Genomic DNA, 17,610 nt, shown 5'->3' with positions numbered 1-17,610 from the left:
GAAGCCGGCTGCTGTACACAGTATTGGAATAATCACATCACCTAGATAATGTGTGTGTTTAGGAGGCAATATAATAATGGCTGGAGAGGAAAACAAGTCTCTGTTTCTAGTGATGAATGGTTGCCACGGTGACACTGGCTGCTTAAGATGATGCCGCTTCCCTGCAGAGTGCTATAAACTGCGACATCTCACATAAACATCATATAAATATACTACATACATACAGGATCCGGTACTACAAAATACACACAAATCACCAAAACCTTTTTTTTTAACCACTTCAGATCCGCGCTATTGCCAAATGACGGCATTAGCGCGGATCTACTTTTCCGGGACGACGTCTATTGACGTCGTCCCGGATACGAGCGGCCTGCGCGCCCCCTGAGGGGCGCGCGCGGCGCGCTCTGTGATCGGCGAGTCCGTGAGACTCGCCTGATCACCGATCCGTGCAAGGGGTCGATCCCGACCCCTTATCACGTGATCAGCTGTCAGCCAATGACAGCTGATCATGTGATAGAACGGAGCCGGTAATCGGCTATTATTCCTCCTCGCGCTGACAGCGCAAGGAGAGAAAAAAAAAGCCGATCACCGGCGGCCGTGATCGGGACATCGGTCCCGATCACGGCCAGCAATACAGCTGACCACCTGCCCCCTGCCAGTGCCCACCTGCCCACCGCAGTGCCATCCTGAATAAAAGTAAGTGCCCCCCATCAGTGCCCATAGTGCCCACAGTGCCACCCACAGTGCCACCCACAATGCCACCCACAGTGCCATCCAGCAGTGCCACCAACAGTGCCACCCACAGTGCCCACAATCTGCCTCAAAGGTGCTGCACCCCAGTGCCGCCCATCAGTGCCCAGCAGTGCCGCCCATCAGTGCCCAGCAGTGCCGCCCATCAGTGCCCAGCAGTGCCACCTATCAGAGCCACCTATCAGTGCCACCTATCAGTGCCCATCAGTCCCATCTATCAGTGGTACCTATCAGTGCCCATCCGTGCCACCCATCCGTGCCACTTATCCGTGCCACCCATCCATGCCATCTTATCTGTGCCCATCTTTGCCCATCAGTACCGCCTTAACTATGCCTATCAGTGCCCACCAGTGCAGCCTATCAGTGCCCACCAATGCAGCCCATCAGTGCCCACCAATGCAGCCATCAGTGCCGCCTAATCAGCGCACTTCAATGAAGGAGAAAAATGACCCGTTTGCAAAATTTTATAACAAACTATTAAAACATGATTTTTTTTTTTTTTTTTTGCATCTTTTTTTGTTTGTTTAGCAAAAAATAAAACTCCGAGCTGTAACTAAATACCACCAAAAGAAAGCTCTATTTGTGGGAAAAAAATGATAAAAATTTCATTTGGGTACAGTGTTGTATGCCCGCGTAATTGTCATTCAAAGTGCATCAGCGCTGAAAGCTGAAAATTGGTCTGGGACTGAGGGGGGTTTAAGTGCCCAGTAAGCAAGTGGTTAATAGCAAAGATAAGAGAGTCACTAAATCCTATCATGTTTGTGGTGTTGACCTGTATGGAGACAACACAGGGCGGCGGGGCTGTTGATATCTCTCCTTCTGATAACGCTTATGGCCCATACACATGATCCGAAAATCGGAAAATATCGCTTCAACGCGATCGTACGATAATCGGATCGTTAGTACAGAGCTTTTCGAAAGCCGATCAATTCAGCCGATATTATTAGATCGGACAAGCACAAAAATTTTCCTCGTACGATAACAGATCGTACGATTTTAGTTTATTCAGTACAGTTGTCATCTGAAAATACAATGCAAATGCATTACAACGCAATGACATCACTTCTTTTTTTTCTTCTGTCGTACGAGAATTTTCATGACTTTAGTAACCTATTCATTTTCTACTTGTGACTATTAACCACTTCCCGCCTGCCAGCCGTCAAATGATGGTTGGGTGGCGCGGCTCTCGTTCTGGGTGGACGTCATATGACGGCCTCCCAGAACGGCTGCTCTCATCTGCACCTGGGGGGGAGGGGGGCGCGTAGCACGGCAATCGCGCAGAGTTGCTAGGAGAACTTTATCCCTGACCTGTCTGGTGTGTTCCTTGGCCTTCATGATGCTGTTTGTTCACTAAGGTTCTCTAACAAACCTCAGTGGACTTTACAGAGCAGCTTTATTTATACTGATATTAACCCCTTCCTGCCGAGCGTACGCAGATATGCAGCCTCAGCTTTCGGGGGTTATACCGGGATGATGCCCGCAGCTGTACTGTTTTTTAGAGCGGGCGATCGGCTTTCCAGGGATAACAACCGATGCAGCTGAAAGCCGCTCGATTGTTATCCCGGAGGAGCGGGAGGGGACATCCCCCCCTCCCGCCGCCTCCCGCCGCTCTGACCAGGCCTCCTGTCCCACCGACCCATGATCCGCCACTTGTGGCGGCTAGGGACAGACTGGCACGAAGCCGGAAGTGGCTTCATTCCAGTCTCCTGATTGTAAACACAGAATTGACGGCACAACGTCACTTCCTGTTTACTCAGCTGCCAATGGTGCTGGTTGTTAAAAAATATACAGTATTCAAGATTGCCGAAAACGGCGACCTGAATACTTTGAAGTGCAAAGGAGGGATCGGAGGTCTTTTAGACCCCCGATCCCTCCATAAAGAGTACATGTCACTAGGGATGAGCTCAGGCGTGTTCGTATGCTCTACGTGCGGAGCCCGCCAGGAAGTCGGCGCAGCGCTGCGCTAATCACAGGCAGTGAGACATTTCCCGATCTTTGTAGCCGCGCATCAGGGCAATGTCTCACTGCCTGTGATTAGCGCAGCGCTGCGCCGACTTTCTGGCAAGCTCTGCGCGTGGAGCATGCGAACACGCTGGAGCTCATCCTTACCTGTCACCACCTATTACTGTCACAAGGGATGTGTACATTCCTTGTGACAGCAATAAAAGTGATGAAAACTTAAAAAAAACATTAAATAATATAAAAATAAATAAATAAGAAAGAAAAAAATATATTTTAAAAGCGCCCCGTCTCCACGAGCTCGCACAGCAAACAAAACGCATAAGGAAGCCGCGGTGTTCAAATCACATGTGAGGTATCGCCGCGATCGTCAGAGCGAGAGCAATAATTCTAGCACCTCCTCTGTAACTCCAACCTAGTAACTGTAAAAAAAATAATAAAGCGTTGTGACATGTTTGGTATCTATTTACTCGGCGTAACATCATCTTTCACATTATACAAAAAAATTGGGCTAACTTTACTGTTTGTTTTGTTTTTTAAATTCATGAAGGTGTCCCCTTTCCCAAAAAGTTGCTTTTAAAACACCGCTGCACAAATACAGTGTGACATAAAATATTGCAACAATCGCCATTTTATTCTCTAGATTCTCTGATAAAAATATACATATATAATGTTTGGGAAAGGTAATTTTCTAGAAAAAAATACGGATTTTAACTTGTAAACATTAAATGTCAGAAATAGGCTTAGGCATGGAAGGGTTAAATTGCACACAGGTGGACTCTATTTACTAATTAGGTGACTTCTGAAGGCAATTGGTTCCACTAGATTCTAGTTAGGGGTATCAGAGTAAAGGGGGCTGAATACAAACGCACCCCACTCTTTTCACATATTTATTTGTAAAAAATCTTGAAAACCATTTATCATTTTCCTTCCACTTCACAATTATGTGCCACTTTGTGTTGGTCTATCACAGGTGTTGGCAACCTCGGGCCCTCCAGCTGTTGTGGAACTACCTTTTCCCATGAGGCATTGCAAGGCTGGAAGTTACAATTACTCCCAGAGGCATGATGGGACTTGTAGTTCTGCAACAGCTGAGGGCCCTGGGTTTCCTACCCCTGGTCTATCACATAAAATCCCAATAAAATACAATTACGTTTTTGTTTGTAATATGACAAAATGTGGAACATTTCAAGGGGTATTAAATATTTTTTCAAGGCATTGTATAGCTAAAAGTCATGCATGGGAGTTTACTCCCACTTTAACCACTTGCGGACCGCCCACCTTCGTTATACATCGGAACTTTGAAGAGGTTAGCTGCCATAACTCCGTTATCTTCTTCTTCAGAGGGCGGTCCGCTTCAATATTACAGTGGTCTCTGAGGTGGAATCGCTGCGAGATCGCTTTTATCGGTGGTGGGAGAGGGGCCCCCTCTGCCGCTTAATGGAGCTGTCGGCAGCGAAGGCGATTGGATCCTTTCCCTAGCCTGACATTGAGACTAGTGAGGGGAAGATGGCCCCCACCCGTCTCCATACCATTGCAGGGCGGAAGAGACGTCAAAACGTCACTTCCACCCATAGCTCTTAAAGGACCATTTTTTTTTAAATGACAAAATAGGATTTTTGTACTCACCGTAAAATCCTTTTCTCTGAAGTTCACTGACGGACACAGCATCTTCATCTTCATCAATAGGAGGGGTGGGTGCTGTGTCCATCAATGAACTTCAGAGAAAAGGATTTTACGGTGAGTACAAAAATCTTATTTTCTCTTTCGTTTATTGACGGACACAGCATCTTCATCTTGACCTTAGGGACGTCCCCGACGCTTGATGTCGGAAAGCCCAAGAGGCACCAATTAACATAGTAGAATGTGCCATGACAGGAAAGGCTGTCTGATCCACCGAGAAATGGTGGCCAACAAGACCGCCAGGCCCTTCTTCGGACCAGCCACTGATGCAAACAGTGAGTTCGACCTCCGAATAGGAGCCATAGCAGACAGATGCACCCGCAGAGCCCGGACCACTTCCAAGGAATGTAAAGCAACCTCTTTGGGATGTGACAGCCGAGGACATAAGGACGGAAGCACAATGTCCTCATTTAGATGAAAAGCCGAAACAACCTTTGGAAGAAACTAAGGCTTTGGGCGCACCACCGCCTTATCCTTGTGAAGAACCAAGTAGGGAGACTTGCATGACAAGGCCGCCAACTCAGAAACCCTCCTAGCAGGTGTAATAGCCACTAGAAAGACTACTTTCTGAGTGAGTGTCAATAAGGGGATCTCCCTAATGTTCTCAAACGGTGGTTTCTGAAGCACCGAAAGCACCAGATTCAAATCCCCCAGAGGCAGCGGTGGCCGAACTGGAGGGGCCACACGTTGGACCCCCTGAACAAATGTACTCATCAATGAATGAGTTGCCAAGGGTCGCTGAAATCTGCTCCTTAATGGTTCTTAAGGCAAGTTTCTGGTTGACTCCTCGTTGCAAAAACAGCAGGATCCTGGAAACTGAACATGTATGCAAACGCCACCCCATCTCCTCACACATGGAGATGTAGACCTTCCACATGCGATGATAAATCTTCAGAGAAGATGACTTCCGTGCCCTCAGCATAGTGGAGATCACCGAATCCAACAGACCTCAGTCTCTTAGCACCTGGCTTTCAACAGCCATGCCATCAAAGTCAGTGATGGTAAAGCAGGATGAAGTTTTGGACCTTGCAACAGAAGGTCCTCCCGCATCGGCAGCCGCCAAGGAACATCCGCCACCATTCGTACTATGTCGGCGTAACACGAATGCAGAGGCCAATGTGAGGCAATCAAAATCACCAGAATTTCCTCGGCCACCACTCTGCAAAGCAGACGTGGTAGAAGTTTGAGTGGGGGGAAGGCATAAACAGTCGATAATAACACAAACTGAGGGGCCCAACCGCAGGATTCACCACCCTGACCGAGTGCTGCGCTGTGCTGCCGCTGACTGCTGTGTTCTGTGTCCAATCACAGGTGCCCAGAGTGAAAAACCACGCTGTTCTGAGGTAAAACGAGCCAGCACTGGAGTTAAAAACCACACTGAGGCTACAAGAATATGGCCGCCGGTCGTTTTCATATGGAAAACACCAAGAAAATGGCCGCTGAACCTCTAAAAATGGCTGCATAGAAACTACAGGAAAATGGTGGCAGGCGCTGAGAAAATGGCGCCAGCACATTCTGAGGTAAATTTTACACAGGCACCTCAGACACAGAGAAAAGGGGCAGAAAGATAACGAACTGACCCAAAAGGCCAGCGCAGCCGCTGCCAAGGTACAGAGCCCCCCCGGAGGACCCCCAGCCCAGGTACATACACCGCACCTCATGCCCAGCCATGCAGCGGCCCCCACAGGGGGAGGAGGGAAAAAAGGGATAGGGAGAGAGGAAAGGGAGAGTGAGAGACCCCCTAATCAACCTCCCAGGGAATGCCGAGCTGCTCTATCCTGCCGAGGCAAGGAGAGCTGTACTTACCCATCCGGTCAGAATAACTGGACGTCTTCTATCACAGACCCATCACCCGAGCAGTACGGGGTGGCTGCTGGCCACGGCACACTGTGACACAGCAGTAGCTCGGTCATATGTGTGCCCCCCAGAGCATATAGCTCACTGGCCGCCCCTGGAGCAGAAGGGGCATGTCGTGGCTGACCCAGTGCGTAGCTAGGGCCTACTTACGCTCGATGGCCAGGCTGGGGAGACTACAAGGATCTAGATTATCCAGCCTGTCACCCAGCCGGCTGTTGATAGAAGATCACAGGATAAACATCTTGTGGAAAAAATCAAAAAATTCCCAGGACCAATGGTTCCCTCAGGTAGCCAGGACCTTCTCCTACACTAGGCAGAAAAAACTGAGCTGCAGGAAGCGGGCTGAGGGGTTATAGCCAGAGGAACTGCCCCCTGGGTGGAACTATGCAGTCTTGCTGTTTTTACATGTGTTACACATTCTGCCTAGTCCTCTCCTGAAGTTGGTGTGATAACCCTACGGTCAAGATTTAAAGGAGCTGTGTCCCTCAATGAATGAAAGAGAAATGGTGTGCAAACCACACATGTGAGTTATGGCGGAGATCGGTAGAGCGAGAGTAATAATTCTATCCCTAGACCTCCTCTGTAATTCAAAACATGCAACCTGTAGAATTTTTTAAACAATGCCTATGGAGATTTTGTTGCCATTCCACAAGCAGGTGGCGTAATTTTGAAGCGTGACATGTTGGGTATCAATTTACTCGGCGTAACATTATCTTTCACAAAGATAAATTTGGCTAACTTTACTGTCGCTTGATTCTTTAATTAAAATAAAGTGTATTTTTCCCCAAAAAAGTGCGCTTATAAGAATGTTGCACAGGGTGACAGAAAGTATTGCAACGACCGCCATTTGGTGTTAGGAAAGGAAATGTTTGGGGGTTCTAAGTAATTTTCTAGCAAAATAAAAAAACGTTTTTAACTTATAAACAGCAAATCTCAGAAAGAGGCTTGGTCCTTAAGTGGTTAAAAAACCTCCTACCCTTTCTTAGTTTAAAGTATGAAGTGTGACAATTTAATTCAAGGAAAGCCTGCTGCATAGCACTATGGTGGTGAGTCACACAGCCATTCGTACTTGAGTATATTCTGTTCTAATGCCGCGTACATGCGACCAGACTTTCCGGCAGACTAGGTCAGACGAAATCATTCTGTGGGATAGTCCGATCGTGTGTGGTATAGTCCGATTGTCTTTCTTTAAAAGAATCAGACGGACCTAGAAATAGAACATTTTTCAAATCTGTCCGACTGACTCAATTCCTATCGGGAAAACCGTTCGTCTGTATGCTGGTCTGACGGACCAATTACAACGCAAGGGCAGCTATTGGCTACTTGCTATTGAACTACCTTTTCTAGTCCCCTTGTACATTCAAAATTAACAGACTTTCGAACGGACTTTAGTCTGTTCGTGTGTGGGCCACTCCGTTAGTTCGGAAGTCCATCGTAACGCCTTCGAAAGACTGTCTGACCTTTTCTGCTGGAAAGTCCGGTCGTGTGTACGCGACATAACTTGCACTCGCCTGGGTCGTAGACCAGTGGACTTAATCTTTACAGAGTTGTAGAAGAAAGAAAACGCGTGTGCATTGTGCTGTTGGTGGAAAATGAGCGTCAGAAATCTGGAGCAGCAGATTAACATAAAATTTGGTGTGAAAATCTACAAAAGTGCGAGTAAAACTTTAGCTCTGTTACAACAGTCTTATGGTGAACATTTCATGCATTATGAGTTGTCCAACCACCTTATTCTCCTGGCTTAGCAACCTGCGATTTTTGTCCGTTACCAAAATTTTAAAAAATGCCTTAAAGTGGTTGTAAAAGCTGAAGATTTTTTATTTTCAGCCCAGCAATGTGCACGAGAGACTCGGCTGTCCCAGGACTCCCTCTCCTCATTGGCTGAGACAACAGCGAGTGCTCGTTGGCTCCCACTGCTGTCAATCACAGCCAGTGAGCCAACGAGGAGAAAGCGAGGGGGGGACGTCTTATGGACGCATAAAGCAGCGGCTCGGGAGCGTTCATGCAGCATTGCCCCCAGGGAAAGAGGCTTTTTTCTGGGAGCACTGTTCGAAGGGAAGAAGCCAGGAGCGCCGGCAAAGGACCCAAAAAAGAAGAGGATCAGTGCTGCTCTGTGCAAAACCATTACACAGAGCAGATAAGTATAACATGTTATTTTTTTTTTGTTTTGTTAATAAAAAAAATCTGCTTTAATAATCACTTGCTGACCAGGCCTTTTCTGACACTTTTTGTTTACAAGTTAAAATCCGTATTTTCTGATAGAAAATTACTTATAACCCCAAACATTTAATATTTTTTTTATAGCAGAAATCGTTGCAATTTTTTATGTCACAAGGTATTTGCGCAGCAGCCTAATGCCGCGTACACACGATCAGACTATCTGGTGGACTAAGCCCTTGTACACACGGTCGGACATTCCGATGGACAATGTCCGATAGGACCGTGTTGTCGGATAAACCGACAGTGTGTGGGCTCCATCGGACTGTTTCCGTCAGAGTATCCGATGGACCAAGTTTTCCAGCTGGGCTATAAAATTTTCCGACAACATGATCCGATCGGACTTTGTCCGATCATTTGTAGAGAATTCCGATCGGACAAAGTGCCACGCATGCTCAGATCAAATTCCTAGACCAAAGCTATTGGCTACTAGCCTGAACGTAGTCCCGTCCTAACGAAATAACATCATTACGTTAAGTACGATTGGATTTTCTGACAACTTTGTCTGACTGTGTGTATGCAACAGTTTCGGACAAAATCCGACGGATTTGGTTGTCGGAATGTCCGACCGTGTCTACAAGGGCTTAGTCTGGCAGACAAATCGCATGAACGAGCGGACCTGCCCACACACAACCGGACTTACCATACCAGGCCGCGTGCCCTCAAGATGGGAGGGCTTTGGGGAAGGGGGGCCGTGCTCCCCCCCACCCCAAAGCACCTTGTCCCCATGTTGATGAGGACAAGGGCCTCTTCCCGACAACCCTGGTCGTTGGTTGTCAGGGTCTGCGGGCAGGGGGCTTATCGGAATCCCTCTTTAATAAGGGGGCCCCCAGATACCTGCCCCCCACACTTTGTGAATGAGTATGGGGTACAATGTACCCCTACCCATTCACCTGGTGAAAAAAAAGTAAAACAAAAACACCACACAAGGGTTTAAAATAATTTATTGCATAGCTCCAGGGGTCTTCTTCCGTCTTGGGGGGTCTTCTCGCCGGACTCCTCCGCTATCTTCTGATAGCTCTTTTACTAGTGGAGGAGTCCGGCTTTCTTCTTCGTCGCCCACCCAGGGGTCTTCTTCTGACTTCGGGGGTCTTGTCCCCCTCTTCGGGGTCTTGTCCCCCTCTTCGGTTCTTCTTGCCGGGCCTCCGCTTTCTTCCTTTAGCCGGTGGCCCGGTCTTCTGTCGCCGCTGCCTCTTCTTCCGACTTCGGGGGTCTTGTTCCCCTCTTTGGTTCTTCTTGCCGGGCCTCCGCGCCTTCTTCCAGCTCTTTTACTAGCAGTGGCCGGGTCTTCTATCACCGCCGCCTTCTCTTCTTCTTGTTCTTCTTCTTCCTTGAGATGTTGACTCGATGCTCTCTCTGGCCGCAATGACAGGGACGCGGTGTGTGGCGACTTATATAGGGACATCGCCGGGTGATGTCCCCGCCCCTTATGATGTCACAGTCCCAGAGGATGCAATTTTTGAGTCAAAACTACTTTCTAAGTCCGCCGGACTTTTGGGAAAAAAAAAGTCCACTGGAGCCCACACATGGGCGGATTGTCCGGCGGACTCTGGCAGGCATGTACTGGCCATCGGGACTACCGGGAGATTCCCGGTGGGCCGATGGCTCAGTGGGCCGGTTTCAGTGACAGCCTAGCCCAGGCATGTCCAAAGTCCGGCCCGCGGGCCAATCGCGGCCCGCGGGCCAATCGCGGCCCGCGTTCCAGTTTCGGGAGGCCTGTCTGGTCATGTTCACATATATATCTTTTGTGGCCCCCAACGAATCCCCGATCGCCGGGGGCCACAAAAGATAGATATGCTGGCTGCCATGGAGGGGGCGGGACGAGTGCCGTGGATACAGGACAACGTCCTGTGTAAAAGGAAGTCCCGTCCTACGCTGCCATTGGACAACCGTTTTGTCCATCACAGGAGGCGGGACTTTCAATTAAAGAGGCCGTCGATAGAAACAGGAGTTTCTCCTGTATGTCTGTCGGCACTCATTCCGCCCCCCTCCCTGTCTTCTCCAAGGCTGCAGAGGATGTGAATCAGGCTGCACTGATGGCAATGGTGAGTCTGTATTCATGGCAATATGGGGGCTGCATTCATGGCAATATGGGGGCTGCATTCATGGCAATATGGGGGCTGCATTCATGGCAATATGGGGGCTGCATTCATGGCAATGTGTGGGCTGCATTCATGGCAATACGCTGGAGGCTGCGTTCATGGCAATACACTGGGGGCTGCGTTCATGGCAATACGCTGGGGGCTGCGTTCATGGCAATACGCTGGGGGCTGCGTTCATGGCAATACGCTGGGGGCTGCGTTCATGGCAATACGCTGGGGGCTGCGTTCATGGCAATACGCTGGGGGCTGCGTTCATGGCAATACGCTGGGGGCTGCGTTCATGGCAATAAGCTGGGGGCAGCGTTCATGACAATACGCTGGGGGCTGCGTTCATGACAATACGCTGGGGGCTGCGTTCATGGCAATACGCTGGGGGCTGCGTTCATGGCAATACGCTGGGGGCTGCGTTCATGGCAATACGCTGGGGGCTGCGTTCATGGCAATACGCTAGGGGCTGCGTTCATGGCAATACGCTGGGGGCTGCGTTCATGGCAATACGCTGGGGGCTGCGTTCATGGCAATACGCTGGGGGCTGCGTTCATGGCAATACGCTGGGGGCTGCGTTCATGGCAATACGCTGGGGGCTGCGTTCATGGCAATACGCTGGGGGCTGCGTTCATGGCAATACGCTGGGGGCTGCGTTCATGGCAATACGCTGGGGGCTGCGTTCATGGCAATACGCTGGGGGCTGCGTTCATGGCAATACGCTGGGGGCTGCGTTCATGGCAATACACTGGGGGCTGCATTCATGGCAATAAGCTGGGGGCTGCATTCATGGCAATAAACTGGGGGCTGCATTCATGGCAATACGCTGGGGGCTGCGTTCATGGCAATGTGTGGGCTGCATTCATGGCAATACGGTGGAGGCTGCATTCATGGCAATATGCAGGGGGCTGCAGATGGGCACTAACCCTTATTTTGCTTCCCATGTCTTTATTTAAAATGTAAGATTTTTTTTTTTTCTGAGACTTCCTTTTTAAAGTTAAGGTGTGTGGTATAAGCCGATTAAATACAGTATATCCAAATAACACACCGAGCTCATCTGTTTACCACACACAGCACAAAGGCAAGAGAATTCTTGTTGGGCAGTGCTCGGATGAACACACTTAGACCAAATTTTAATGGTTTAAAGAATGTCAGACAAAATGGTCAGCCCTCGAGCATGTTCACTTCATCAAATCTGGCCCTCTTTGAAAAAAGTTTGGACACCCCTGGCCTAGCCGAATGAATGGCTGCGCTATTTGCACAGCCATTCATTTGAGCCCCGCTGTACTTCCGAGCGCGGCGCACTTCGGCTCATTCCGCCCCCACTCGGCGCTCTCATAAGATAGCCGAGTTTTGTTCGCTGAAGCGCTGACGGAGAGGAGCAGGGCGGGGGAAGCCGAGCGGTGGCGGAAAAGGACGACTGTGGGCCGGAGGTGGCCGAAGATGTGTGCAATACTAGTGTTATGAGTCATAACACTAGTATTGCACACATCTTCGGCCACCTCCGGCCCACAGTCGTCCTTTTCCGCCACCGCTCGGCTTCCCCCGCCCTGCTCCTCTCCGACAGCGCTTCAGCGAACAAAACTCGGCTATCTCCGGCAGCCCCCGCGGTAACGGACGCTGTGAGTTTAAATGAGCCGGGGGCCGCCGTGTGAGCAGCCGACAGGCAGAGAAGTCCCCGGAGCAGACGAGGGAGCCTGGAGGATGGCAGTGCTGCAGGAACCCATCCAGGTAACCGGCCGGCCCATTGAATACTGTATATAGCACATGGATAGATATATATATATATATATATATATATATATATATATATCCATGTGCTATATATATATATATATATTTTTTTTTTTTTTTTTTTGGTGAACTTTTAGCTATGTTGGATTTTGCATATTATTTTCACCAAATGGATTTTTTATGCTATTTTATTTAGCAACACATCCTTTGAGATATATTTTCAGCAAAAAAATCATATAAAAAATGCTTATTAAAAACCCCCCTTTTTTTGCACTTTAATACCAAGGACATAGTTTGGATAAAATGGTTTTAATTATAAGCATGGTTTATATATGAATTTTTTGCTGAAAATTTTTTTTTTATGCACATTTCAATATTAATTGACACGTTTGATGCACTTTTAGCTATGTTGGATTTTTTGTATTATTTGAATCATTATTTGCACCAAATGGATTTTTTTTATGTTATTTTGGTTAGCATCACATCCTTTGCTATATATTCAATTTATCTGTGGGTTTGTGTTAGGCCCCTTTCACACATATGTCCGTATTTCATCCATCCGCTTGCGGATGAAATACGGGCATACATTCATCCCTATGGGATAGCGGGTGTCTGCGGATGAACATCCGCAGACACCCGATTTCCTCCGCCTCCGCAACAGTCCGATTCTGCAGACGGAGGAAAATCCTATTTTTCTATCCGTCTGCAGAGCGGATCGGATGAACACAGACAGACGGCCCGTACGCATCCGATCCCCATAGAGGAGAGCGGAGAGCTGACAGGGCGGTCCCAGCACAGTGTGCGGAAACCGCCCTGTCCGCAGCCGGCTCAGCGGGCACAACGGAGCGATCCCCGCTGAGCGAGCGGATCATCACGGGGCGCATCATTACTGATCCGTCCCGTGTGAAAGGGGCCTAAACCTGTTTGAAGTTGGCAGCTTCTCATTACTGCGGTTGATCAAAAAGACTTCGGGCAGGTGACAGGGGGACACCAGGGGGTAGAGGGGGGGGGGGCTGGAAAATAAAAGATCACCAGCAGTGTGCTGTCGGCTTCTGAGTTTGCATACTCCTGCTATGTGTCTAGCCGGGCCGTGATGACGTCAAGTGCGCAGCATACTGTTTTTTTGTGCGTGTTTGCAAAATTGGAGTGGGCCGGTCTGGATGAAGTCCAGGGCCAAATTTTTGTCCCAGTCCAGCCCTGGACTCTGGTCTGATCGCGTGTACGCGGCATTATAGGCACAATTTTTGGGGAAAAATAATACTGCATGAATTTTTAAAAAACAAAACACAATATATATACCCACATTTTTGTTTTTTTTCAATTTCTTTATTTATTTTTTCCTTCTTTTTTTTCCCCCTTCATATAAACAAGAATGGAATTTTACATAAACAGTCTGAGTATCATACATCGAATTTCCATACTTATACATAGTAAGAAAAAAGAGCATAACAGTTCGTTCTATTACCTTAGCCTCTTACTCCCTTTATAATGTAATATATAAATTCAAGGAAAAGAAAGCTAAGTTAATGGTAATATATGGAGACGACGTCGGAAAAGCTCCTCTCTCGGTCCCACATGCCCTATGTCTGGTCCTGGGTTGGTACTATTCCCGTCCAGGCCAGAGTTTTATTTTTATCCTCTTATTTCTCGTCTCCCCCCCCCCCTTTATTTCCACCCTTATTTTTTCTCCCTCCCAAAAAAAAAACCCCCAAAAAAAAAATCCCCCCCCAAACCACCCCCCTCAGCCCCCACAGAACAAGAAGGGGAGGAGGAGGGGGAGAGGGGAAGTTCTCATCTCCTTCCCCTATATCTCCCCCTCCTCCCCCCTAGATCGCATCAATCTGTCTCTTTCCCTCCTCCGAGGCGACATAAAGATTCCATGGTGTCCATATTTCAAAGTAGGTTTTTCTTCTTTTCCTAGCTGTCCATATTAGGTCTTCCATCCTGTTCACCTCCTCAACTTTCTTCAGCCACATGCTCACACTAGAGGGTTGTGTTTGTTTCCACCTAAGTGTTATACATGACTTGGCTGTGTTTACCAAGTGACACATGATGGAATTCCCATATATATTTCCTGAGGTCCCTGACAAGTTCAGAAGGAATACTGCTGGATTCTCCCGTATTTCTACTTCACTAAATTTTTGAGTAATCTCTCGTACGTCCTTCCAGTATTTCTCAATTTTTGGGCATGACCAAAATATATGTAGAAAATTTCCCACTTTTTTCTGGCACCTCCAACACTTATTTGATATATGAGGAAAATATTTTTGAAGTTTTTCTGGTGTTCTGTACCACTGTGAAATAATTTTATAATTAGTTTCTTGTAGTTTTGTACATGTTGCTGTTTTAAAAATAGATTGTATCATATTTTTCTTCTGCTCCTCGGAGAAAGTCCTTCCTAGATCTTATTCCCACTTCCGAAAGAAGGGTAGCTGAAAATTTTCTACGGGTTTAATCAATAACGCGTACATTTTCGAAATTACATGTGTGATTGGTTCCTTTTCCATACAGAGTTTCTCAAATGGCATATAGTCTCGGTCTAATAACTCTGGCACTATCTCTGTTCTTAAAAAATGTCCTAGTTGTGCCGCCTGCCAGAAATCTAATTGAAAGGGGCCTTTTCTATCCATCATCTCCTGCATTGTTGGCCATTTACCTATTTTCATGAAATGCGAGGCTTGATATATTCCTTTTTTAATCAGGTCAAAAGGTCCTTTCTGTATGCCTGGTATAAATCGGGGATTACCCAATATAGGGACTAGAGGGGAGTTCTGTGTCGATATCTTATTCTTAACTAAGAGATTGTAACATATCTGTAGTGTGGGTCCTATTGTAGGGTGTAGCTTCGTATCCGAAGTCAGATTTCTATAGCACCAAGGTGCTCTATGTAGTAGCTCCCTGCATTGTGCTTGCTCTAATTTTACCCATATTTTCTGGTCTCCATGTCGACACCAGTCCAACAGTCTGCCTAGATGTATTGCCTGGTAGTATTTATATATATCCGGTGTTGCCAGTCCCCCGTATTGCTTTGGTAGTGTTAATAATGTCCTCCCTATCCTTGGTTGTTTATCTGCCCAGATAAATTTCATAAATAATGTTTGTATAGTTCTAAAAAATTTCCTTGGTATTAGAATTGGAATTGCCTGGAGGAGGTACAGGAGTTTTGGCAGAATATTCATCTTGATTATATTATTTCTTCCAAACCAGGAATGTATTCCCCTGTGCCATCTCTCCAGGCATCCACGTACCATCTTCAATACTGGTGCAAAATTTAATTCATATATTTTATTGAAGTCTGTTGCAATCATTATTCCCAAGTATTTCAGGCCATGGTCCGTCCAGTTAAATTTGTAATTTAATTTTATTAATCTCGTCATTTTCTCTGGGACTGCTATCATTAAGGCTTCTGACTTGGAGCAGTTTATTTTAAAGTGGGATAGTATACTATATGTCTCAATTTCCTTAAATAAATTTGGGAGCGAAATTGTCGGATTCGTCACTGTAAAAAGCATATCATCTGCATATGCTGCCACTTTATTATGAGTTCCTCCTATGGTTCTTCCTTGGATATCCCTGTTAAGCCTTACTCTGCATAGCAGTGGTTCAAGGGTCAACGCAAATAACAAAGGGGACAGTGGACATCCCTGTCTGGTCCCATTTGTTATTGGGAAAGATGAAGATACCACTCCATTTACTCTTACTTGAGCTGTAGGTTTTTCATACAAACTTGCTATCCAGCCTATCATTTTCCCCCCTAGCTTTATATATCGGAGTACTGCGAACATGAACCCCCACCCTACCCGATCAAAAGCCTTTTCTGCATCTGTTCCCAGAAATATACAGGGGGTCTCGGTGGAGTTGGCTATATGCATTAAGTTTAAGGCCTTGATAGTATTGTCTCTTGATTCTCTTGTTGGGACAAATCCCACTTGGTCTTTGATGAATCAGAGAGGGCAAATACTGTTGTATCCTCAAGGCTAGTAATTTACTGAATATTTTCAGATCCGACATTTTTGTAAATAGATACCTAACCTGTCACGCTTTAAAATTGTGCATGCATATATATATATATATATATATATATATATATATATATATATATATATATATATATATATACATATTGATCTTTGATTGTTTATTTCCCAGGCACCACTGGTAGGCACACATTTAACCCTTTGATTGCCCCTGATGTCAACCCCCTCCAAGCCAGTATCATTATTACAGTGACAGTGCATATTTTTCTGGTACAATGCTTTTATTGATATGCAAAAGAAAACCAGGTGTTAAATTTCCACACAGGGGATATAAACAGGATCGTAATGCAGAGTTTCACACAAGAAGATAAACGAAAATGTGCTACAGGATTTAAACTATAAAGCCAACAGTGACCCTCAGGCCTAGGCCAACATGAGATGCTGGAGCCTGCAGACTCAGGGGCAGGGGAAGACAGGGGAGTGCACCTGTCCATGAAAATGATCTGAACAAACCAAACTAAGCACAGCACAAAGAAATTAAAAAAAAAACACAACAGGGGACAAAGCAATGGGCAGGAGGCCCAGGAATAGAAGAAAGGGGTAGGAAGAGAGACAAAGAGGAGGTAGAGAAGGGGAGTTCCCCCAGGCTGGGGATGGGGTCACGGCCGTATTCGTTTGAAAGGTCTAGGCTGGTTGGGTGAAGCGTTGGAAACGTATAGGACCACCACAGGGCCCATACCCTGAGAAATCTGGCATGGATGTCGTGGAGGATACTGGTACCTATTTTCATGGATCATTAGAGTCGTCAAGGTACTGTTCACCTCTGAAATGATACAGCCGCCTTTCCAGGCCCTTGCTATTGTGCGAGAAGAGGCCTGGGATTGGACAATGGAGCAATGCAAGTTTCAGGTCCTTATGGAAGGATGCATGGCAGAGGGTAGACAGGAGTCCAAAGACCCTTGACCAAAATCCCACCAGGTCGGGGCACGGGGGGGAGGGCAGGACCACCAAATGTGGACAGTGCAATATTTAGCACCGATCGCTGTAGTATGCCCGTACACACGATCGGACTTTCCGACAACAAAACTGTGGATTTTTGTTTGAAGGGTGTTATCGCAGTTCCGCTATAAGTCTCTGATCGACGTCAATACTAGTGAAAAATAAATAGAAATTCCATAAATCTATACCATGGTTTTTAGGTGCTATTAACATTTATGCAAATCATTCAATATATGCTTATCGGGATTTATTTTTTACCAAAAATATGAAGCAGAATACACATGTGCCTAAATCGAAGAAGAAATTCAATTTTTTTTACTTTTTTTATTGCACGTTTTATAGCATAA

The sequence above is a fragment of the Lithobates pipiens genome, unplaced genomic scaffold (assembly GCF_037356315.1).
Source record: "Lithobates pipiens isolate NorthernLeopardFrog02 unplaced genomic scaffold, aLitPip1_a1.2 Scaffold_10, whole genome shotgun sequence".
NCBI classification, from domain to species: domain Eukaryota; kingdom Metazoa; phylum Chordata; class Amphibia; order Anura; family Ranidae; genus Lithobates; species Lithobates pipiens.
This window is presented reverse-complemented; position numbering follows the sequence as displayed.